Below are 27,977 nucleotides of genomic sequence, written 5' to 3'. Positions count from 1 at the left end.
AAATGATATTCCCATATAGGTTGAGCCACAACCCAGTAGAAATACACTAAACCAACCATGAACAATGACTAAAAGATTAGCAATTGATAGATGGCCAACACTGATACATCCACATAAATCACATTTTATGTCATACGACTTATGAGTCCAAGTTACTTTTCATTTTCCCTTTTTCAACAGATAAGCATATTAGCTCTATTATCATCTCAACAGATATGTATAAAAACTATATCCCACATTCACAGATAAGCATATAAGCTATATCCACATTCTCAACAGATATGTATAACAACTATATCCCTCATTCACAAATAAGCATATAAGCTGTATCTACACTTCACAAAGATAAGCATATGAGCTCTATCTTCACTTCTCTAGACAAGCATATGAGCTGTATCTACGGAGTTCATCTCCTATCTTCTTCCAATACTATCCGGTTTAAAGGTACATCCCCCATCTTCCCCTAAACCGCGGAGTACATCCCCCATCTCCTCCTCTACACATAACGTATACAAACACATTGGTTCTATATACCATCATTCAATACATACAGTTAATGTATTCTATGAACCGTCAAATTCCATGACACGTTCCATTGATTAGTTTTCATTTGCCTAATCATCATGCATTGTCTACAACAATCACGACTATCCTCCACCGATACCCCAAAGCAGTTATTTCTAAACAGAAAATAAATGCACAAATGGATATTCAATCAACATTTCATTTCGGTGAGTGATAAATAATTCAACTACACCCTTTAACCCCATACATTCCCAATCTCAACATTCCTATTTCATAACCTCATTTCTCACGATTAATTAACCCAATTAATCAAACAATGTAATTAGGACATTTTCCATAATTAACATTACAACCCTTAAGGTCCCATTTTCATCAATGATTCAACATTTATTCCATTTCTCTATGCCAAACATGCATCTAGGTTTATTATAAATAAAACCCCAACTTTTGTAAAATTACACAAAAGCCCCAAACTTTCACAAAATTATCAAACCAACCCCAACATCTCAAAATACTAAAATTTAAAGACAAAATCCATAGAGAGGAGTAGGATATCCCTACCTCAAATCTGGAGCCCCAAGGGAGAAGATGACAAAACCCAACGTGCTCCAAATGCCGAAATTTTCAGATTAAAATGTAGCCCTCGACGATCAACAACTTTTTTGTAAAGGCCAAAGATGAACAAATCACTCCTACTAGATCAAAACCTAGAGAGAAGGTAGAGTTCTAGATTGAGAGGCTCAACAATGGTGTTTTTGGAAAAGTAGGAGAGAGAAGAGAAAGTGAAAAAGTGATTTGAAAAGTCAAAACTCGAAACTTAAACCCAGTCGCCCCGCTCGAGCGTCCAAACCCCCGCTCGAGCGGCACTCACAGACTCTCGCTCGAACGCCTGATGCACTCTCCCAGCATCTCGACACAACAGGTCCCCGCTCGAGCGTCACTCACAACCTCCCGCTCGAGCGTCCAACACTGCACAGGAAATACTGGATGGGTGTAGTCTCCGCTCGATCGTCAAACTCCCCGCTCGAGCGGACAAGCCAAAATCTGGGCAACTAGTTTTGGTTTCTAAACTCAACCAACCTGTAACAAACCTGCCCAACACATCCTATAACTCAAATACAAAGTAAAAAAAAAGAAGATGTAAACAAGATAATGATCAACTACCAACATCCACGGACACATGTCTGGATCACTATACAACAAGGGTAAATTCGGGATCGCTAGGTTTAATCATTTTTACAACAATGGTGTTCCGTCAACAAGTATAGGCCCATGGCCAACAATTAAAGAAGATCACCGATCTTGAATCATCTCCCAACTTACACCTGAAAAATGATTAGCAACGTGGGATGAATATAAAGTCCAGTAGAGATCCCAACATGATCCTAAGTAATGACAACATACAAATATCTATGATCATGAATGCACCATGACGTACAATATAAATAATGTGACAGTTTAATATTCAAAATATACTTATATAAGTACATTTTCCAAAAACATCAATTTGAAGACTACAAGGTGTAAAACTATTTGCTTTCTTTCCAGTTATCTAGTTTAATTCCAAAAACATTTCTTCACAATACAACGTTGGTTATTTAAACCTTCACGTTAATATAAAAGAATTTTGTCTCCATATTTGTTTTGAAAGCACGTTCATAGATACAAGTCATAACCCAATCTCACAACTCACTCACTACACACACTTATGCAACAACACATTTACTATATTCCCTAGCTATAGGCCTAAGGGCAAGGAACACCCATAACAGAAATACCGTGAAACAAATATTTTTAAGTATAAATAACTGAACGTAATACATACTTTCATTTCCACCGCCCTACATCACGGATGAAAAATGATACAACCCATATAACACATAATGCTTTATCGACCTCACCTGGAGGGGAATGACCCTAAGGTTACACTTTACCGGGTGCAAAACCGGAAGGGAGAGAAACCTATCACAAAGGCACCACTTTTTACTGGCGCAATATAGAAAGAAATAGACCTCCTTTCACACTTTACTAGGCGCAAATCAGAAGGGACAAGGAACCTCTGTCAAGGCGCCACGCTTTACCGACCTCACCTTGAGGGAAACAAACCCCCAAACAAAAACACAATAATAGCACAACATGCTAAACTACATAATACTATACATGTGTAATACATACACATCATCTACTCAACAACAACAATGCCATCCTCTACTGATGACCAAGGACAAAACCTCTAAATAGATAAATAGATACATGACTCATACACTATAAATCCATAACTAATTCCACATTTTCAAATCAGCCATTTTTCATTTCATAAAAGAGTTAGACTTATCGTTTTATGTTAAAAACAAACTGGTTATTCCAAACTCTCAACATTTCCAAACCATAGCTAAACCTCTTTTTGTTTAACAAAAATCACAATTTTTTTTTTTGGTAACAAAGCATTAATTAAATCCCCTAGAGCACTTGTTCAATCTCATAATTCATAACTCACTTTACCCCTTTTTGTTTATTAATTCTTAATAATAAATTAGGACTTTTTTCCATAATCAACATAGACATGATTAACTACCTCCCAGCATACCAAATCAACCATGGATCATACATTTCCAACTCCTAAAGCTTAACCCCCCAAATCCTTTTTCATTCTTTTGAAAAATCTCTTAACAAACATATTTTTAAATGTAATAAAAACTACCACATATCTATATATAAAGAGGTATTGAAGGTGAGCAAAAGAATCCATACCTCTTGAAGCGAAGAGGAGATAACCTAAAAATTACCGGCGACGAAATGACAATCCGCTCAGATTAAATTGAAGCACTTACTGAGCTTTTCATTTTGATATATGGAACTAGGGGTCAAAGATATTTAGAAATAGATGAAATCAAGGTTAAAAAGCTTGAAAACTCAAAAATGGCGGAAAGAGAGAGAGGAGGAAGTGAAAAGTGAAGAGATTTGACACAAAAAGTAACTTTTAAAGATATGATTCTTAATAGATAGCTCGAGCGGTCAAAAGTGTGCTTGAACGGTGAATTGAGGCTTCCAGTATCTCAATTTTGAAAAATAGAACTAGAAGGTTCTATAGACCGCTCGAGCGGTGAAAGTTGCACTCGAGCGAACTAGGCACACAACACATATTCACAAATTTCAAACATGCAAAACTTTCTGGTCCGAACTCTGTTTAGGGTTGTTCTTGTATCCAAATTGAAGCCCTGGAAGTAAGCTTTCCAATGGTTCTAGACTCATATCAAGATTCAAAGTGTGGAGAGATAAAATGATAAAAGAGTGAAGAGTACTCAACAACAACTATTCGAATTCGGAGTTTTTGATCCAATCTTGCCCAACCACTATGGTAACACCTCAACCAAGGCTCAAATATCAACTAAAGAAGGTTCTCAACTATGATAATCAAAGAGTCAAATATAATCCCACTATACCAACCTTCCTACCTTAGGAAATTTCATCCCCGAAATTAAGAATACACCAAAACACAAGGCAAACCAACCACAAAAGAAATACAGCCACCAATCCAAGCCTAGATCCATTCTTGGATAATTTTTCGGATCCCGGTCCAACACTTTGGGGCCCCAAAGACATCCGAATAACAAGAATACAAGAAAGAGGTCACAAATGATTCTTTGACCCACACTACTCGTTGGGGTCTACGAGATGAGAAAACAAACAATGGACTCTACGTTCACCCCCAAAGGTGTCAACCTTCACTGAGCACTCAACATTTGAGCACTAAGGAAAAGAAAACCACCCTTACAACAAAACTCTCGGTCAACTCTCACAAAACATGAGAACTTACCACAAAAACACAGCCTAAAAGACAATTCTTTGACACAATAACCCCCAACAACGCCAAACCCTCCTCAAAACAAAACACCTAAACACACGACTAGCAATCTAAGCTAAGTCACTATAACCCAACCATGTAAGGTGATATTATTCACAACACATCCATGTTTTTAAATATGAAAATTCCCCATTTTCTCATTTTCTTTGTAAATCTCCCTTTTGTATATGATTTTTTTTTCTTTCTAAAAAGGTGCCCAAACTTGCACTGTCCACAACCAAAATGCATTTTCAATTTCCACGTAAAAGTTAAAATTTTGTAACCATCCTTTGAAAACAAAATAAAGTGTTATTCAGAACACATAATCATTCACATTCTCATGATTTGTTAGATTCAACTTTTATTAAAACAAATAAACTACGCATCTGTAGACACTCCATTTGTGACCGTCCTCAAGACTTGGACGTCATCGTCGGAATACTCGATGATCATCCATGACCGTGTTCGTTTTGAGTTCTCGAAGGCTGCGCACCTTGCCTTAGGATCTCTCAACTCGACTGTTTTGTCCTTGGTTGTGGACCAAGGGCTTGTGGTTTTTGCTTCTGGTGGTAAGGAGTGGCTTGTTAGCCATCCCTGAAACCCATCGGCTAAGGCATGATGCCACCGGCCATGTTTTCTTGCCATCGGCCAAATGTTTGGCCGATCGGCACTATATTTGGCTGAACGACACCTTGTTTTGGGCAATCGGCCATTTCTCCTGGCCAACCCTTTTTTTTTTTTTTTTTGTGTCTGTGGAGTTTGTGCTTGCCAGCTATGCCAGCTGGAGAGCACAGACTGGCTCCTCCATACACGTGTATAGAGGGATTTCATCCTTGTGCAAGCTTCTCCAAGAAGCTTTGCATTTGGATTTCTATAAAGAGGGAGCTCTTTCTCCCTTCTTAGGGGTTGAGAAAACTGATATAGAAGATATATATCACTCCCTCTCTATATTTCCCTCTCTCTCTATATTTGTGTGTTATAGTGCTTTAAAGGGTGTTTTTGGTTCTTATTTTTACACTAAAGCACCTAGTAATACACCATCCTTTAGTTACAGAGGTGCTAAAAAGTTGATTCTAGAGTTTTTGAGTTGGTTTTGATCAGAAGGAGGTGCTGGAGTGGTGTTCTTGAAGAGTTTCTTCAAGGGTGAGAAACTATCCTCTTCATTCCCCATTCTTGCATAATCTTTTAACCTATCTTGCATGCTGTTTTGAGCTTAACTTATAGCTGATAAAAGTTATGTTTTTTCATGCTTTTAATCTTTGTTTAAGGTCACTTTTGTGTTTGGGATTGTCTACCCCCTCTTAGGCCTTGTTTGGCCTTATTTTTGTGCCTCTTTTATGAGCTTCGGGACCACCTTGTTTTGGCCTTCTCACCACTGAAATCCTTGGTGTTTTAAGGTCCTGAGAAGGAGAGGGACACCCCCCTCTCCTTGTTTCTCATATGCTTGTGTTAATGGCTTAGTATGGTAGCATGTATGCTTAGTTTGTTTTAGCACTATTTCAGTAGGTATTTAGTGTTATTTTGTCATCTTATACCTCTATTTCGAGTTGGTTTAGTGGTCTCTTGCATGCATCATATACTTGCCTTGTAATCCCATTATTTGTCTTAACATGTATCTAGCATTTAGACTACCATGCTTGCATATTTTGGCTTAACTTTATGAAGCTTTTAGCCATGTTGTGACATGCTTAAGCTCTGATTTTGGTCCCCTTGGCCCTTTGGGACTTGCCTCATGTGGCCATGGTTTGAACCCCTTGGCTAGTCTCAAGTTTTGGGCTTCATTGCACGCCTTACTTGCATGGTTTATTTGTTTTGGCATCATCCTTTACATGTTTTCAGAGTTTAACATGTTGATCTAATGTCCATGTTTGTCTTCTTTTAAGTGCTCTTGAAAGTTGCCTTTTGTGCCTTAGTCTTTAGGCCAATTGGCATGCATGTTTGTATGTGCATTTGTCCTCATTTCCATTGCATCTTGGCCACTGATTTGGGCTTATTTGAGAGCTATCCATTTTGGCTTAAGACCATTCCCACATGTTATTGCATGCTTGCCTTGCATGTTGTTGCATACTTGGCCTATTGCATGTTGTTGCATGCTTATCATTGGTATTGTTGTTGCACGCCTATTGCATTGTATGCCTGCATGCTTATGTCACTTTGTTAAGTTTGTCATGAATGTATTATATTGGTCTAAATATGCTTGCTTCACATGTTGTTACATGCCTTGGATATTTACATGCTTAAGTCGCATTTTGCATGCTTGTTAGCTTGCATTTTGTCATGTGCTTGACATGTTGTCACATATTCTTGCATGTTTGGATGCATGTTAGGTTACATTGCATTGCATTTGTCATGCTCATGTTACATTGACTTAGCTTGCATGCTTAGGTTGATTACATTGGGTTGCATTGCACATGTTGCATTACATTGGTTGCATGCTTTGCATTGTATTTGGTACACTTGCATAGCATTGTGTTTGGCTTGGGGTATCAAACCAAACACAAGGATCGAGGGACGTTTCGTACTTGAAGTGACGAAACGTGCCTCAATCCTTGGTCACCGACGCTCTTGACCTAACATGATAGAGTGTGAGGCATTCATGTGTTTTGTGCATTCGTTGTACATTAATTTGCACACTTGGCTCCTTTGGCTATCATGCGTTGAAATATGTGATTGATGGCCCGAGGGTTGAGAACCATACTCCTTTGAGTCTTAAACATGATAAGGAGGGTGGTGGTGCAAACATTGCCTTGAAAATGCATTGTCATGCTCTGTCTGTCCTCTGTTGCAACAAAAATAGGATTCTGTAGGAAAAGATGGTCGGTCGGCCATCTTCAGTGCCTGCCGGCTCTGAATTGTTGGCCGTGATCCCCTCAAATGGTCGATGACCAGTTCCACTTGGCCGGTGGCCTTGCCTTTCAGCCGGTGACATCCCACAGTGCTTAGGGAGTGGTTTAGGAGCATCCTTGAGACTTGTGCAGTCTTCAGAGGTACAAAGTAGTGCAAACAGAGGCAACAGAAGCATGGCGATAGATTTCCGAGCAGAGCCGAGCACGCATGCATTTGTCCCTCTTTTCGAGGCCTTTTTACTACTTTAGTAGCTTAATCGATTCATTTCATTAGTTAAGTGGTTTTGTAATTAATTAGCTTGCGAGTTAGTTAATTAGGTGATTTGTATTATTCTTTCGGACCCTCCGTTGAGAGGGTGAATTTTGTAATAAGTGTACGTGCGTGTGTGAATGCCTTCCAACCTCACGTCTTTCTCCCTTTTACTTACCTGCTTTCCATGGTTAGTTCTAGGTCATGTTTCAATTTGCATTCTTATGCTCGCATGTTTGCATCATTCATCTGTATTGCATGCACCGGGCTCGGTGCATCATACTAACTCCATTGTATTTCAATACCGATTTGAATACATGATTATCAAGTTGCGTCTCATATGCCATCTTAGAATAGCCGAGCCTACTTCTAGTTGCATTTTGTATGCGTTGCATTAGCCATTTTAACATGAACTAGGATCATGCATTGATTACTAACTAGTTTTTTGTTTTGGCTTGGAGTACACTGTAAGTGTTTATGCTTTAGCATCCTTGCATGCGTGTGAGTGACTGCCATGATAGCATGCTTGCCATGAGGCTATTTGCTTATGTGATATAACTGCCTGAATGCCTGTGGGTGAAGGTTGGATTACTTGAATTGGAACAATTCATCGATTGCGAGTTTTAAGCCCACTTGAGAGTGGCAAATCACCATGTTTTCTAAGCCCACTTGAGAGTGGCAAAATCTGCATTTTAGCATACTTACGAGGAGCAAACCGTTTTCCAAACAAAATGGATATGCGATGCTTTGTTTTAAATTAGGCGATCTAGTCTATACTTATGTGTTGTGCGCATCACATAGTAAATTCTAGCTATTAACCGGAATAAGAACACATGTGTTTTCAAAAAAAAAATATCATGCTTAGTACAGGCCGATCTTTGATCGAGCGAGCGGGGGTTCTCATAGATGACCTTCCCCAATTGTACCCAAGTTCCCGAGCCGAGGCAACTTTGGTGATGACAGACACGTGGCCTTAGACAACGAGTCAGGCTTTCCTAAATTTCCCAAAAATAAATATTTAGGTGGCGACTCTGTATCTAGCAAAGCAGTCCATATTTGACACTTCTTTCTTAAAAATCAGTTTTCTAAAACGATTCGCCGGAATTGGACTCTTTGGTGATTTATCAATCTCACATCACACATTATGAGATCAGATTAAGAACCGTGACATATGAGTCCGAATTGTAGCATGAGGCCCACGGGGCGCGTCTAGAGCATCAAAATCCTTTATTACCACTTAGATTAAATCCATAACATTACAGTTCAACATTGCCATCTGAGGCCATGACACAAGGAAAAATTCATTTTCCGAATTCGCTTCTCAACATAAAATGACTGGTGAACCTCAACTGTCACCAACAACACCCATCACTCTTATAGTGATGCCTCAACACCAAAACAACATTTTTATAACAACAAATTAATAGAAATAACAACCGTGCTAATAATATAGGAAAGCACAAATAAAGTTTACATATTCTTGAGAGCCTCATTCCTATCACCATCTATCAATCACACAATGGCGCAAAAGCGCTCACAACACGATGGCCTTAACATGTAACCCCAACCTGAGTACAACCAACTCACACTAACTTCACATTTGCCTACATAAGACTTAACACTCACAAGTCCACACTAAAGCGCTGCTCAACCTTACAACCCTTATGTTCAATTCCAAGCTACTCTCGAGGTGACTATATGTCAACCCAATTATGACAACAACCAACTGACTAACTGACTCAACAACCCTCAACACTTAGCACCCAACACCGACATGCAACCCAACACTGTTTACTCCAAAATAGAGTTTCATACACAAACCCACATACCCACATACCCACATGTTTCTTGAATCACACCGGATTCCTTAAGATTAGATCACGCCACTCTTGTTCCCTAAACAAACCACCATTCAGATGCCTATATGGCAAACGTTCTCATCCCACCACGTACAAAAGACCGATAAGATCAACGACCATTCACATAACCTGGTATACACAAAACAATCATCACCAACTCTACACTTTTTACCTGAGAACACAACTCCAGCATCTCGCAATTAAATTATAGCAACGACACCTAACACCTAACACCTAAGCATTACACTCAAATTGTATCCACACACAATTACCAAGTCTCAACAAATGACGAAATAAACACTATCCTCATCATTAAGAGACATGAGTCTCACATTCCCCCAAATGCTTTCACAACCTACCAGGTAACTCTTACCCATCTCACAAAACCCGAAGGTATCACAGCACTCCAAAACAAACACGCTTAGAACCATACACTCCATTCTCACTACATTCAAGACTAGTCAAAACAATGAACAAACCTCTGCTTCTTAACAAGCAACTCTAAATCAATCCAAGGAATCACAAGCCAACGCAAGCTTAACTCAAGAAAAATAATACAACATAATAAAACTAGGATTCCCAATCCTTACAACACTTTTTAGCACAATAGATGCAAGTTCAACAATAATTACGTACTCATACCATTTGGGTTCACAACAACACATACATAACATCTGTATTGTGATAATAAAACTCCACCACACCATAACATCACCACCATCCCCGCTTAAACTACTGAAACTGGTCTTGCCCATGCAGAAGGAAATGACGTCGAACATGGCCCGTCCAATCACAACTAGAACAAATAAGTGGTCCCCTACTCTGTGACTGACTCGATGAAGCCTAAATCTTACTGGACCTTCCAAAGGATGAGTCCGAAGAACCAAAAGTGGATTGAGACGTTAACTGCTTTTGTGCCTGAGATCTTGCCCGTTTCCAATTCTTACTAGGTCTACTACCTCCCCAAACAGTCAGAATTCCCGATATGGCCTCTCCCTTCTCATCTTGACCAACACCAAGATTGATGGTTTCCACGTGAGCTGCCGCCTCTACCAGGGTGTGATAATCTCTATATATAGCGCCAACAACCTTTCCTCGGATATTATCACACAACCTTCCCTTAAACTCAAAACAACGTTGCTTCTCTGTTGCAACCAATTGGAGCGAACCTCGATAAACTAGTGAACCTCGCCTCAAACTATGCCACAACTCAACAAACTAGTTTCTCAATATTTCCCGAGTGGAAGGAAGAAAATACTTAGCCCAAAAAGCCTCAGTAAATGTAGCCTAAGTGGTGCCCACAGAAACTCTCGCAGACTTCCACCAATAATCGGCGTTTCCCTTATGTTAGAAACTAGCAAAAACAAACCTCAACTCCTCATCCTCAACTTTGAGCATATCAAGAGTCTTGGTAATCTGCGCTAACCAATCTTTAGCCTCCAATGGCTTAGGCTATTCCAAAAATATAGGTGGATTGGAGCGAAGAAACTCCTTGGTCAACTTAAGGGTATGCCCATGGTCCCCTTCAGTGCAAGCTAGAACATCTCTCACTGCTCTCAAAATCTCACGTGCAACTTCCTCACCCACAGCCGATGCTGCAGGAATAGGTGCCAACGGAATAGTTGTGCCTCTATCTGTACTTCTACTCCCAACCCAACCTCTATTTCCTTGTGAAGACATCCTATTAAACCAAAAACCAAAACCAAACTTAGTGAATCACCCAATGGCCTTCCTCGAGGCACACACTCACCACCGCTAAGCTATAAGACACTTAACACAAAATCACACAATCCTATTCAAATAAACAGTCAAACATTTAATCACATAAACAAATCAAGTCCACCAAGATAGCTACTCATCCTGGAACTCTCACGGAATTCTCATCAAAAACCACGTTGATCAAGTGTGTTTCTAATAAGACCTCAAAGCAAGTTCACTGGCTACCAGCACTGTCCATGAAACTTAATTGCATGCTCACATAAATGCAACACATAGAGTCCTAACACTTATCCTAACTATATGAAAATGTCCTTACCAAGCATAATAAATTCATTGTGGAAAAAACCACTTCCCATGAGCCCAAGGTATTCAAACCCGATTAACTCTAATACTAAGTTGTCAGGCCTAACTTTTTATTACCCGAATAGCATTACCATGCCCATTAACATAAATCCATTTCCATTAAGAACAAGAAGAACTATACATACATTACCTCCATAAACAAATGAAAGTCCTCTCAATCATACATATATGGAATGCAACATAAATTATATTTAATCAAAATGCCGTTAGCTTTCATCTTTACATTAAAAGTAAGGGTTTAATCCTTTTTACAATAATGGCATTCCGCTAACAAGTATAGGCCTCGTGGCCAATAATTTAAGAAGATCCCCAGTCTTGAATCTTCTCTCAATTTGCACATGAAAAATGATTAGCAATGTGAGATGAACATAAAGTTTAGTAGAGATCCTAACATGATCTTAAACAATAACAACATAAAGATATCTATGATCATAAATACACCATGACATACAATATAAATAATGGGGTAAATTATACAAATAATCCCTATAGTTTACATGATGTGTCAATTTGGGCCCTGTTATTTCAATTTGCTTGATTTTGCCCCTTAATTTAAGGGATTGTGTGATTTTAGTTCAATAAATAACGGTTGTTGACACATTGTGTAGGCTTTGCATCCACCAAACTTAACAACCATTGTTTATTGAACTAAAATGGCACAATCCCTTAAATTAAGGGGCAAAATCGAGCAAATTGAAACAATAAGGACCAAATTGACATATCGTATAAACTACATGGACCATTTGCATAATTTACGTGATAGTTTCATATTCAAAATATACTTATATAAGTACATTTTCCAAAAATATCCATTTGAAGACTACAAGGTGTAAAATCATTTGTTTTCTTTCTAATTATCCAGTTTAATTCCAAAAAAACATTTCTTCACAATATAACCCGGGTTATTTAAACCTCCAAGCTAATATTAAAGAATTTTGTCTCCACATTTGTTTTGAAAGCACGTTCACAGATACAAGTCATAACCCAATCTCACAACTCCCCCACTACACACACTTATGCAACAACACATCTACTATCTTCCCTGGCTATAGGCCCAAGGGTAAGGAATGCCTATAACAGAAATATCAAGAAACATATATTTCTAAATATAAATAACTGAATGTAATACATACTTCCATTTTCATTTCCCTATAGCATGGATGGCAAATGGTACAACCCACATAACACATAACATTTTACTGGTCTCATCCAGAGGGGAACGACCCCAAGGTCACACTTTACCAGGTGCAAAACTGGAAGGGAGAGGAACCTATCACAAGCCGCCACGCTTTACCGGCTCAATACGGAGATAAACGAACCTCTTTTCACACTTTATCGGGCACAAACCAAAAGAGACGAGGAACCTTTATCAAGGCGCCATGCTTTACTGGCCTCACCTGGAAGGAAATAGATCCCCTCCCCTCCTCCCCCCCCCAAAAAAAAAACAATAATAGCACAACATGCTAAACTACATAATATCGTACAAGTGTAATACAAACACATCATCTACTCAACAACAACAATGACATCCTCTGCCGATGACCAAGGACAAAACCTCTAAATAGATAAATAGATACACGACTCATACAATATAAATCCATAACTAATTTCATCTTTTCAAATCAACCATTTCTCATTTCATTTTGTAAATGAGTGAGACTCATCGTTTTATGTTCAAAAACCAAACCAAACATTAATTTAATCCCCTAGAGCACTTGTTCAATCTCATAATTCATAACCCACTTATTTCCCGACTTTATCTCTTTTGTTTATTAATTCTTAATAATAAATTACGGATTTTTGCCACAATCAACATAGACATGATTAACTACCTCCCAACATACCAAATCAACCATCAATCATACGTTTCCAACTCCTAAAGCTCAAACCCCAAATCCCCTTTCATGCTTTTGGAAAATCTCTTAAGAAACATATTTTTAAATGTAATAAAAACTTTAACATGTCTATCTATAAAAAGGTATTGAAGATGACCAAAAGAATCCCTACCTCTTGAAGTGAAGAGGAGATAACGCAAAAATCACCGGTGATGAAACGACGATTTGCTCAGACTAAATGGAAGCCCTCATTGAGCTCTACGTTTTGGTATGTGGAACTAGGGGTCAAAGATGTTTAGAAATTGATGAAATGAAGGTTGAAAAGCTTGAAAACTCAAGAATGGTGGAAAGAGAGAGAAGAGGGAGTGAAAAGTGAAAAGATTTGACCAAAAAAGTTACTTTTAAAGATATGATTTTGGACAGACTACTTGAGCGGTCAAAAGTGTGCTTGAGCAGTAAATCGAGGCTTCCAGTATCTCAAATTTTTTTGAAAAACAATGCTGGAAGGGTCTATGGACCACTTGAGCGGTAAAAGTTAAGCTCAAGCAAATTAGGCACACAACACAGATTTACAAACTTCAAATAGGCATAACTCTTTCGTCTGAACTTTGTTTAGGGTCATTCTTGTGTCCAAATTGAAGCCCTAGAAGTAAGCTGTTCACTGGTTTTAGCCTCACATCAAGATTCAAAGTGTGGAGAGAGAATATGATAAAAGAGTGAAGACTACTCAATAATAACTATTTGAATTCAGAGTTTTTGATCCAATCTCACCCAACCACTATGGTAACACTTCAACCAAGGCTCAAATATTAACTACAAAGGTTCTCAATTATGATAATCAAAGACTCGAATTTAATTCCATTATACCAAGAAGCACGGAGTGCTACAAATTTCATAATCACATCAGTTCTATTTGACTATAGGAATGTTAGATTCCAATAAGCAACTACACTGAACCTTATATATTAATATGCAAAATTGATAATTGATAGGGTTTTGAAATATTAGGGAAAAGAAAGAGAAGAAATCATTGATGAACATAAACATTGAGAGGAAAAGAGAGCACACACAGAGAGACAGAGAGAGAGAGAGAGAGAGAGAGAGGAGAGCATTTATACCTCAAATTGATTTGAGGGAGAGTTGAAGATGCTCTGGAAAATGGAGAGGGCGAGGGCCTTGGTAGGTGAGGCATTGTAGAACAAGTATGAGAAAGACAAGTGGCAAAGTAAAGAAAAAGTGAGAGACAAATAAAGATACATAGATACAAATCTTTTACCTAGATGATGGTGGCTAGGCAAAGACGAATGGTGACAAGCTGAAGACAGATGACGGTGCTGATGATGGAGAGGAGAGGACGACAGACGACAGTGTTGATAGTGAAGAGGTGAGGTGAGTGGTGAGATTCAGAGGGCTAATTCAATTAGATTTTTGTGAAATATATATTATAAGGGTTTGAATTTTTTTGAATTTGTTTTCCCTACAATAGTGTTGGTCAGCCAAAATTGCACCATTGAGCTACGACCAAATTTCATTAGTCGCTAAAAAATTTTGGTAGCATTTGGTAGAGTTTTAGAGTCATGATTTGAAAATAGAGTTGTATTTTGAGTTTGTGAGTTTTGGAATTATGATTTGAGTGTGAAAAATTTGTTTGGTTATGAGTTTTGAAAAAATTCTATTCAATGCCCATAAAAAGTTTTAAAAAAAATTCTAAAAATATTTTTTATTTAAAATATAAAAATAACAGGTGCAAAAAAAAAAAAAAAACAAAAAACGAACGTTGTTTCGGTCAACCAGCCAGACGTTTGGGGGGATGTCCGGGATGATGATCGGGTAGACATGTTTTCAACCGTGGGTGTGGAATCAATTTTTGAAAGCTCTCACCAAACATGAAACTCAAATCGTTTGGTGGAATTAAATTTACAAATCTCTACCAAACAGAGCCTTTAAGTATCCCGTCCAATTTTTCACCTTCCTGCATACATTTTTGGGGACTAATATTTCAAATTAGTCGCAGAAAATCACTTTTGTGCAACTAAATTTCTTTAGTCAGTAAAAGTTAGAACTTAAAGCTATCAATTTCAAATTAGTCGCAAAAAAGTGATTTTTTTGCGACCAAAATTATTTTAGTCAACAAAAGTGTAATTTCCTGTAGTGATTGAACCCCCTATATTGTATTACTTGCATACTATTGGTGTAAGAATGCAGTAATATCAATAAGTAATATGTTTTTATATATCAAAAGTTGTTGAGTCTCGTTTCTTATTCTACGAATATCTTACATGATGAAAAATATAACATTAGTCATTAATATACCATTGCTATACAATTGTCATGAAAAATAAATAAATATAAAAAGTACAATTATTATCGTGATGTACGTGTTTTGTAAAGTCTTGGTTTGTTATTGAAAGTGTTTGTTGTGGACACTTGCTTGTATGACAATTGCCATACAATTATTGAGTCTCATTTCTTGTGCTACAAATATCTTGCATGATGAAAAATATAACATTAGTCATTAATATACAATTTCTATACAATTATTGTGAAAAAAATAAATATAAAAAGTACAATTATTATTGTGATGTACGTGTTTTGCAAAGTCTTGGTTTGTTATTGAAAGTGTTTGTTGTGAACACTTATTTGTATGGCATGTATGTGTATATGTATTGAACATAAGTTGATAAGAGAACAATACACAATTCTATAGTTTTTTTCCCTAATAAATATAAATATGTTACTAAAGCAGTACATGTTAGAAAATTAAAATATTTGGTGGTAACATAGCATTACAGATTGACAAATGTATGAATACAATAACATATATAAATTTACATTTATATTTTTTTATATGTTTATATATATAGACATTGACATATATAAGTTATCACAAAAATAATATGTGAAATCTTTTGCAACAATGTAATAAGGTAACAATGAGAAATTAATTATTCATAATTAAATAGTTATTCATAATGTAGATGTTTAGTGTTATATTTTTGTGCGTATGCAAAATTTTTTAATTAGATTATTAAATTCACATAAAAATTGAAAGGAATTTGTGAATAATTTGTATAAAATTAGAGATTAGTGAAGAAAATTTTTTTAAAAAAAGAAGAAGTTTATAGTGTTTGGTTTGAATTTTTTATTAATATTAAATAATAATAATAATAATAATAATAATAATAATAATAATAATAATAATAATAATAATAACCAAAAAGTTATAATAATAAAAAATAGTACATGTTTGAATTTATAAATTATTTTACTAATATTTTACTTTTTAATTCTATTTAGATTATTAGATATTATATTTTTATGTGAAAGTTTAATTTAAATATAAATTATGAAGAAATTCTAATATCTTTAATCACCAAAATTGAGAAAATATGAAAAACCATAAACTGAAAAACAGATTTAAAAAATAAAACCAACGAAAATGGTTCTTATTTAGAATTTTTACATTATACCTTGGTTATTAAAGTACCATGTAAAATATTACAGTTCATTAAATATAATTTAAACAAAAAGAAGGTGTATGAAGATAGCATGCAAATTTTTTAGATGCAGCACAAATCTCTATTTTAAAAACGCAGGTGCTTTCTTCCTCTATTTAGATTAAAAAAAATGCATACAATTGTTTGATTCAACCAAAACTATTCATAGTGACTTGATCCGTGATGGACAATTATAAATATTATATATATATATATATATATCTGTGTAGAAACAAACACATGAAACAAGAAAGAGTAATTATTTTTTGTTCTTCAATCATTATCAATGTAAAAAATAGGGAGATGATTTTTTTTTTTTTTTTTGATAAGAAGGGAGATGATTTGTTTATATTTATATAGAACTCTTGGAACTAATTTTCTCTAATATATATATAGAAAATTATTGTCAAATCTTCTTTTTATAAGGTTTAAGATTTTCAAAAATAAAGAGATAGTTGGTTTATATAGGACTCTTCATGACTTTTAGAAAGTATAGTAGATTTGAGAGGGTAATATTGGGATTTAAAAAAGTAGAAAATATGACAGGCTCTTTACACTTTTATAATAGTAGTAGATATATCGCCTTTCTTGGACGAGTAATAATGACTAAATGAGTATAGGCCAACGCCCAAGAGAAGTGAGCCAATTAGAAGGCTGAATCAAGTCCAACCCGTTGGATTTGAATGGACTCTTTGCGATGAAAGCACCTAAGGGAACCTGTCGAGGTACTATTTGTTGCGGTCCAGTACCCCATTGGAAGGTCATTGTGGTGCCACCTTTAAGATAGTACTTGAAGTACACTTTTCGAGGGAAGAGTAGCCAATGTGACTACAACCTCTGCAACTAAGTTATGAACCAAGACTCCCCAAGGTGATAGTAGCTTTTGAAGGAAGCCTCCTCTCTATAAACAAAGACTAATGCTTGGTGCTAATAGCAAACCTAAAAGCATTACTAGCTTGGCGTTGATAGTAGGTCCCAAAGTTCACTCCTTTAGTGCTGATAGTAGGCTCAAAAGTTCATTAGCTCGGCGTTGATAGCAGGCCCCGAAGTTTACTAGTTGGAGCTGATAGCAGGCTCTAGAGGTACCAATATACCGTGGTGACCCTACGCAAATGGGAGCAGGGCGACTTGAAAGTAAGGGACTTTCTTTCCATTACCCTGGTTATGGATTTGCCTCGGTCGCACTGGCAAGACCAAGGAAGCCCCCTTAGGCTTGGTATAAGGCATAACACGACTGATAGTAGGCTTAGATGTGGCCTCCACCCTGTGAAGTTGGGGAGTTTGTGGATAGTTTGCTAAGGGTAGAGGAGTCGCTAAGATAGACACAAGTATGGCTCATAGCAGGCTAGGAGTCCTAAGTTGTGCTTTGGAAAATCGAATTAAGAATGGGGGTGTCGCAGCAAGTACCATCGCCGAAGGTATCACTGAAGCAGGTGCATCGTCCATGGTCTATACGAAAAAAAGACACCTTCCGAGGTTAGTACAAAAATAGGCATTTGTTGAGGTTCATGCCAAACAACAAGCACATGCAGAGGTGTGTACCAAAAAATGAGATATGCAGAGAGACACGTGTCTACCAAAACTTGGTGGTTTAGGAAAAGAGATATTTCGCGTAATCCTCTTAGATGCGTTTCATCATTCTATTTGGCCACTTTGTGTGATCAGTACCAAGGAAAAGTCTACAAATAGACCCATTTTTCCAAGGTTTGAGAACTTAAGAAAACTCAACAGAGAGAATTCTTGAGAATTTTGAGGAATTTGGAGAGATGCTCCATTGCCATATATTTCTTCTTGAACTGCTTGCTTTACTCTCACTTAGCCACTCACTCTCCGGTTATCTCAGATTATTGACTCATTAGCACAGCTTTGTCTCTCTAAGTGATACTATTATCACTATTCATTTTGGACCCCTTACATTTTGCTACTTATAAAAGATGAATATATGCGATGGAGTTTAGCCATAGCTCCGTCATCATAAGAGTTTACTAGTATAAGGACAAAAAAACAAAAAACAAAATTACTTCCTAGTTATAGTGTTTTAAATTTTTGGATGCCATTTTCAGAACAAAATGTCTCTCCAAACACCAATGCTTGAGCAAAAGTGTAGTTTTAATTTTTAAAGGATTTTCAAAAGTTAAAATTTAATAACTTTTGATCTATATTATTTATTTTTATAAATTGTATATTTTTGGGAATACTTTCATCAAGATCTATCAAATAATATCTATGAGTTTTTCGGACCCTCAAACTATTTTCAAAATGTTTTTAAGGAAATTAGCACATTTTCATTCATTTTGGCCCTCCTAGGTAGTGTATTTTTCCAAAAAAATGTTTAATCCACTTTCCAAAAGAGATAGCTTAGAAAGCCATAATGAACAAGAAAACAGGGAAAGCTTTCCAAGAAAATCAAACGGATAAGCTTTGCTCGGCCGAACATCCTTTCAAACAACATGCTGAACGATTTTAGCCCATGGACGCGTGCTCGGATCTTTTCTTTTTCATTGAACATTTTTCAAGCAACGCGAAGAACAACTTTGATCTGTGGACATGTCTCTTGGTCTTTCCAGATTCGCCGGGCAACTTTCTGAGGAAATATGTCGGGCTACTCTACACCAGTTGGACATTTCTTATTCGGTGTAACCTGTTTTGACGTTAGCCAAATAGCTTTCTTGTGAGTTGTCCCAAAGATCTTGGAATATGCCATCCGGATCCATAGGATCTAGAGGCATATTCCAAGGCATAAATGCCATTTAAGGGAAAAGGGTTCTAGATTTTCTAGAGTTGTTTCAAAAATTTTTAATCACTATCCCTAATCCCTAATCCCTAATCATCTCTAATCACTCCCTCTAATACTTAATCAAATGCACTAAGAAAGAGAGAGTTTGGTGAGAATTTTGGACTACTTTCTACACACCCTTGCTTGGATGACTTAGAGCTAGAAGACTTATATTGATCAAAGGGAGCTTAGGTTAGAGCTTGTGATCAGCTTGGGCCCCATATCTGCTATTCTAGAGGTAATCCTTACTTTCATCTTGGGATTGTTGATTGATTTGCTGCTAGCTTGGTTAGTTTCTATCCTTCTTCCCCATTTTCTATAGTTAGTGGAGGCCTGTATGGCAGTTTTGGCCAAGCCTGAATTATTTTCTTTTTGATTTTATGGGTTAGAAACCCAGTCATTGTTTCCTCTCTGAGAGGGGGTAGTTTCTCTCATCCTGAACCTATTTTACTTGGATTTGAGCAGTTTACGCTCTTTTTCATGAGTACGAGGATGAGAATCTCCCTCTTCTCATTAGAACTTTTACCCTTTTTACCATTTTTGCTAGTTTTGATAATGAAAAAGCCTGGATATGGCTTCCTTTGCGACAATAGGTTCGATCTCCCCTCTCATCACCATTTCTTATGGATTTGGATAGTTTATACTCATTTTCATGTAAAAGGGAGAGGACCTCTCTATCTTCATCAGAATTTCCTTTATTTTTTTGCCTAGTCATTTTTGTAAGCTCATTATATTGTTGTGTGTGTTGAAATGGGTCTCCCTTCTCCTTACCCTTATATTGTTTCATTCTTTGTTAGTTTAGACTTGTTCTTATCAGTATCATAATCGTATAATTAGTGTATGAGCATGCATTTGGGCTTGGACCATTATTTTCAAATTAATTATGTGGTTTGTACTTTGTTCATACCCATGTCATCTTGATAATGTCCAAAGCTCCTAGGATTCATTGTATGAGGATCATGAATTCTTTTTAGACTTTTTTCTATTTTCTCTTGGCTAGAGTACCCAGTGAGCATCTCTAATGCCTTCTCTGCATCTCATTTAGTTTAGCATCTAGGATCATGCATCATTTTCTGACGCGTTTGGCATGGTATGGAGGATTACAAAGTGAGCTTCTTTCATCTTTGCATTCTACTTATGATTTTCTTATTACATCTAGCATGCTACCATGAGGCTATGTGCTTACTTGTTATATCTCTATGACTGTTCATTGTATGGAGGTCTCATTGCCTAAGTTGGAATAATTCTGATCTCCTTGCATGGCGGATTTCTCGATTTTTCCTAAGATTTCTGCTTTTCAAACTCTTTCCCAAAATAGTGAATGATTAGAATATTCTAATGTAGGTGATTTGGTCTATAGTTGTCTACTCCACATAGTAAAAATAACTGTAATAAATGAGTTATATGATCATATCATGTTAGTAATTCTCATATCATAAATTGGTAGAGGCCGATCTTTGACCGGGTAAGTGGGGGTGCTGAATTCTTGACATTCCCCTCTCATACCCAAGTTCTTGAGCTGAGACATGTTGGTTACGACGGATCATGACCTTTTGGTATGAGTCATGGGTTTCCTATTTTTCCTCAAAAGATTATGTGGCAACTTTGAATTTGGTGATATAGTCCATTGTTGGCATTTCTTCTGATTATTGGATTTTCTATGGAATTTCCAACTTTGGACTGTCATTCCATTTTGCATTAACTTATGGAATGAGATCAAGGGTTTGAACTGTCGGGCATGCTCAGTCCCCTCCTATTCGGGAGATCCCATACGTGTGCATAGCATGATCATATTCATTTTGATCATTTATATACTTTGTTAATGGTATTCCCAACGGTCATTAACTCACCCCAAATCTAATAAAATTTTCATGACTTGATGGTGTGACTTTGCCAAATTGATTAGGCGGTGGAGATTTTGATTCGAGCACAAGGGCTCATTGATGTTATATGTTGAAGCCTAAAGCTAATGTGCTTTTCGGACTGAATGTCCACCTTATGTGTAATCAAGGGATTTTCCTTCAAATGTGTACGCCATTAGGGCACTTTATCTATGTATTCTCTTGCTTTTGAACGATTATTACACATGAATGTACGATTTTGAAGCAATGATGTATAATTTACTTGAAATAGTTCAATGAGAAAGAGATTAATTTTAACTAAAAGACAATGTTTCTTTATTTATATTTCACGTGATTTTGACGATAATAAGGATAAATTGGAATAAATTTTAAGGTTTTGGATACAAAATGGATTATAAATTTAGGGGTGTTACAATTTGGTATAAGAACTAACCATGTTTGAACACTTGGCTCATGGGACATGGCTTTTGCCACAATGGGTTTATCATGTTGGGAATGGACATTAGTTTGCCTTGTATGCTTATGTGTTTATGTAACTATATGGGTATGGGGTTAAGCTTCCAGGATACAACTTGCACGTATTGCATTCATCTAAATCCCTTTAGAAAGGCACCTGATCAATGCTTTTTCCACTTGGAAGTCTTTGAGCATTGTGGGACTAGTTGATATCTTAAGAGAGTGATTCGTATGTGTTTTATGTGACTACGTGCTTACCTGGTTTGCCTTAATTTTGCATAGAAAGCATGTAACTTGGATTATTTAAGAACAATGCAACACACACACACACACATGCTATAGAGATTAAGAAGACTTACCTGATTGCCCACTTTCAGTGTCTTACATGTAATACATAAAATAAATATAACAATCTATTTTGGGAGATCGCTCGAGTGGTTAATCTGTCGCTCGAGTGGTTAATCTGTCGCTCAAGTGGTGATACGAAGCTCCTAGTATCTTGCCTGTTTGCAGTCTAGACCACTCGAGCGATTAAGTGGTCACTCGAGTGTAGAAATGAGACTTCTAGGATTTTTATTGTAGCTCTGCAAAACTTCTAAGACCTTGTGTTTACTGCTTGAGTGGTGTAGACACCCCATTTTTGACTGCCCGTAAGACTTGGGCGCTATATTTCGAGCACTCCATGATGAAGGTTACGTTGTGTAAGTGGTTTGACTTCTCAATAAAGGAATTTGAATTCGAGCTCTAAACAATCCCAACCTCCATACCTAAGATGTTTTTATCTTAGAAACCCATTTTTGAGCATTGTGCCAACCTGCATTGAACCTAGAATAGAGAGGCAGGGGAGCTACATTGGGGCCCGGCCGTGCCTCGTTTGGGGCCGGCTGTGGCCATTGGGATCCGGCCGTGCCTTTTGGGTGATAAACACTGTTTTGGGCTAAAATCTGCTAACTGTCTAGTTTTGAAGATATTTATGACCTATTTGCCTCATTCTATAAATAGACCCCCTACCTTCAGAATTGAGGGTTAGCAGATTTTCCTAAAGGCTTTGAAGGATATTGAGAGTTAAAACCATCCTCCTTCCTCCCTTGACTTCCATATCGTCCTATGGCTATACATACACAATACATACACCATTAGAGCTTGTTCTTGAATCTTTTTGTTGAAGTTTCAAACCATATTTCATAAACTTGAGGGTGTTTGGAATCAAGTTTGTCAATTAAGAGCTTATCTCTCTTTTAAAGAGGCATAACTTTGCATTTCGTCTTTACTTTTCTTTCATTCTTTTCCTCTCTTTTTCTTGCCTACATACTATTTTTCAAATGTTTTGAGGGGCTGAAATATGTGATTTAAGTCTCAAAGGGGAGGGGTTAGCCTCAATTTCTTAACCTTGCTTGCCTAGCTCGTTCTATCCTATTTCCCGACACTTTTTCCACAATTTTGAAGTAATTTTAGGTACTATTTTTTTTGGGTTTTAGGGGCTGTTTGATTCATTTAAATAGTTTATGCTTTGAATATTATATTTGTAATATTATAAGTCCTCATAGATTTGGTTGTTTAGGTCTTAGACACTGATTCATTTGAGTTGATAGCTTTATTTATTTAGTTTGCATGCAAATAATCTTACTTTTGTAATAATCAACTTCGCATAATCATCTTTGCAACCTCCCTCATTTCTTTGCTTCTTTTGACTAAGAGTTGTATCCGACATAGGATTACCGTTCAAAGTAAAAGAAAGAGACCCCTCATGTGCTAAATGGTTTAATCTCTTCAGAGATTCATTACCAGGGCATTACATCTCTCTTATGTTGAGAATGATCCCCTTGTTTCATACTTCTCTTAATTGCCGGTGCATTGTTTCTAAGGGACTAGTTTTTTAACTTAGGCCTATGAAAATCACAAAGAAAGGTTTCATTATAGCTTGTCATCGAGTTCGGATTTGAGGTCATTATCGCCCTTCTCGGGTTTGACTCCGAGTCCATTATTGCTTAGGAATAGGTTTGATTCCTTCTTTGTGATTTCCCCTATAGAGAAGGGCTTGAAAGGTTCATTTCTCGGGTTAAGCTTTGCTTGTTCATCTTTATTGCTTGTGGACTTGGTGGACGTAGATATCACTTTTGGACAAAATGGAATAAAAGATAAGAAATGGAGAGGTAAGATGAAAAAAGCTAATAAAATTGGCTTAAAATTGGATTAAAACCGACATAAAGAGCTAATAAAATTGGTTGGATTCGGTCGGACGTTATACTGAATCTGTCGCTTCTAGAGTCATGCATACTAAATTTGTGATGTTTTTTAATAAATTCTTGTCCATTTCAACTTGCGACAATTGATGGTATGAGGACCGAACTCGATCCTCCCTCGAGTATCTTCATGATAAGAAAAGGCAGAAAGGGCAAACATGACTTAGGAACACTCTGTCTGCACTGTTTTCATCTCAGAGCACAAAAACAGACTTCTGCAAAAAAATAGGGCACAACCAGATTTGTCTAGGCTCGGCCGGGCTCCAATGTATGGTAAACATTGCATTTTTGTTGAAACACAATGTAGATGCGCTAGAACGTCCTGGGGAAATCCCGTTTTGTTCATTGGGCTCACTACAGTTCGGACTCAATGTCACGGTTCTGAATCTAATCTCACAAAGTGCAATGAAAGATCGATAAATCACCAAAGAGTCTAAATCCGGCAAATCGTTTTGAAAAATTGATTTTTAGAAAGATGTGCCAAACATGGACTGCTTTACCAGATACAGAGTCGCCACCTAAATATTTTATTTTGGGGGAATTTAGGAAACCCTGACTCGTGCCTAAGGCCACGTGTCCGTCATCACCAAAGTTGCCTCGGCTCGGGAACTTGGGTACGAGAGGGGAAGGTCATGCAATGAGCACCCCTGCTCGCCCGATCAAAGATCGGCCATTACTAAACATGATATCTTGTTTTTGAAAACACATGTGATCTTATTCTGATTATTAGATAGAATTACTATGTGATGCGCACAACACACAAGTATAGACTGGATTGCCCAAGTTGGAACAAAACATCTCATGTTTGTTTTTGAAAATGGTTTGCTACTCACAAGTAGGCTAAAATGCGAATTTTGCTACCCTCAAGTGGGCTTAGAAAACATGGTGATTTGCCACTCTCAAGTGGGCTTAAAACTCGCAATCAATGAATTGTTCCAATTCAGGTAATCCAATCTTCACCCACAGGCATTCATGCAGTTATATCACTTAAGCAGTTAGCCTCATGGCAAGCATGCTATCATGGCAGTCACTCACACACATGCAAGGATGCTAAAGCATAAACACTTACCGAGTACTCCGAGCCAAAACAAAAGCTGTGTTAGAAATCAACACATGATCCGAGCTATGTCAAGAATGCCTAACGCAACACATGCAAAATGCAACTAAGATAGGCTCGGCTATTCTAAAATGTCATGTGAAATGCAATTTGATACATGTATTCAAACAGGAATTGAAATACAATGCAGTTAGTATAATGCGCCGAGCCCGGTGCATGCAAGACAAATGAATGGATGCAAACATGCGAGCATAAGGATGCTAATTGAAATATGCCCTAAAACTAACCTTCGTAAGCTGGTAAATAAAAGGGAGAAAGAAATGGGGGTTGGAAGACATGCATCACACACACGCACACTTATTTACAACAGTTGTGCCCTCTCGACGGAGGGTCCGAATGAATAATACAGAACTAACTAGCTAATCTAAGCTAATCTAATCAAACTAGTTATTACACAACAGAATGAATAACAAGCTACAACTAATTATTACACAACTCTAACTAATTAACAAATTAACTAAGTTAGCAATTAAATAAGCATATAAACTATATGATGTAGGCTACCTCAGCACTGCTTTGGATGACAAAGGATGCATGCATGCTCGAGTCGCCTTATTCGGAAATCCCTCGCGACACCCCGATTTGCCTCTGTTTGCAATTGATCTCAGAAACTTGCACCAAGCTCCAGAGAGATGAAACTCCACCAAGGGAACTTGTGGGAAGGCTGCCGACCAGATATTGGCCTTGGAGACCACCGGCCGACCAGTTTTTGTGGTGAAAACCAGAAAAAACGGTCGACCTGCCACTTTATCTGGTCGGCCGACCAGTTTTTACTGCTGGTTTCTGGTTTTCTGCAACAGAGGGCAAGAAAGGGGCATGGCAAAGTATTTGCAACACAAGTGTGCACAACCATCCTCCCTATCATTACATGAGCTCAAGGGAGTATAGTTCTCGATCCTCTAGCCATCAATCACGCATCTCGATGCATGATGGCCGAGGAGCCGAATTGCGTAACTCAATATGAAATGAATACACATATGAACACGTAAAGCCTAAAACTCCATCATGTATAGTCAAGAGTGTCGACGACCGGAAATTGAGGCACGTTTCATCACCTCGAGTATGAAATGCCCCTCGTTTCCCGTGTTTGGGCTAACTCCTATCCCAAACACAATGTAGCAAACATGGCATGCACAATGCGACTTCAAGTATGCAACCTAATGCGGTACAACTTAGACATGCAAACATGCAAGGGATGGACATGCAAACATGCGACTAGCATACACAATGCTATGAATTACATGGCATACACAATGCTCATGACGCTTGCATACACAATGCACATGGTAACTAACATGCATAATGCGATGAAAACGGCATGCACAAGAGTAATGATCAATCATGCAACAACACGACACATTCAATACTATGAACCACATGGCATACTCAATGCACAATGGACTTAAACCAAGATGGATATGCCTCAACCATGTCCAAATCAGTGGCCAATGGTGATGAAATAAAGGCAACAAAACACATACAATCATGCACAATGCAAGGGCCCAAGCCGAAGGCACAAAACACAAGTTTCCAAAAACATTGAAAGGATGCAACATGGAGTGCAATGGCCTATGTTCCAGCACTAAAATGGCATGCAAGATGACTTATAATCATGCAAAACAACTCATGTAATGCATGTTGAAAGGCTCAAGCATCAAAAGCTAGTGAAGCATATTACACTACAAGTATGCATGGAAAGCATCATTTGACCAAGGGGCCTCAAAACAGAGCTAAGACAGCCCAAAATATGAATGAGATCATGTTGGAGCATGGCCAAAATATGCTAGAATGGTGAGCCAAAACATCATGCATTCAAAGCTAGTGAACAAGATTTACACTACAAGCATATGAAGCATGCAAGAGGCTATTAAACCAGCCATAAACAGAGCCATGACATGCCAAATGATGACCAAAAATCCACTGAAATGGAGTTAAAACATGCTAGATTGACACGCTACTTTGATGAGCCACAAATGAGATTACACTACACATATGAGAAGCATGCCAAGGGTGACCAAACCAACCATGGACAGAGTCTAGGCAGGTCCTAAAAGTCACCAAAAAGTTCCTAAACCAAGCCTTGAAAGTATGAAAATATATGCTCCTTTGGTAGGCAAAAATGCAAGTAAACAAGACAAAAAGAGAGAGGGTCACCCCTCTCTGATTTAGGACCTCAAAACTACGTTCCAACCAATGAAAACCACTGGATTTCAGTGGCTAAAAGGCCAAGCAAGGATTAGCTCAAAGGCCCTAAGGCATGGCACAAAACAAGGCCAAACAAGGCATGCAAGAGGGTAGGAGACCCTCAACGCCCAAGAGGCCTTAAACAAACATGATAAGTGCTCAAAAATGAATCTTTTTTTAGTTAAAAACAAAGCTCAAATAAGCATGCAAGTATGGCTAAGAGAATGATCAAAACAAAGCTTAAAAGGGGAGAAAATGGATTACCCTTGAAGCTCAGCAAAATCAACAGATTTTCTGAACCAAAAACCAACTTTTCAACCTCCAAAAAGGTCCTCCAAGAGCCTTAGTTCAATGGTGGGGTGTGTGGTTAAGAGTTGTAGTGTAAAGATGAAGAACAACACACACTTTAGGCACCAAATATAGAGATATAGAGGGAGGTATATGCTTGGCTTAGGAAATTTTTCTGAACCTCAACTAAGAAGAGGGAAGGCCTCTCTTATAGAAAAACCAAGGGTTCAAGCTTCTTGGAGAAGCTAAACTTGGATGCAATCCCTCCACGTGTATGGAGGATACAATCTGTGCCCTCCAGCTAGCACAGTTG

The sequence above is a fragment of the Camellia sinensis genome, chromosome 1, assembly GCF_055761805.1.
Source record: "Camellia sinensis isolate YWXY chromosome 1, ASM5576180v1, whole genome shotgun sequence".
NCBI lineage: Eukaryota > Viridiplantae > Streptophyta > Magnoliopsida > Ericales > Theaceae > Camellia > Camellia sinensis.
Note: the sequence above shows the minus strand (reverse complement) of the source record.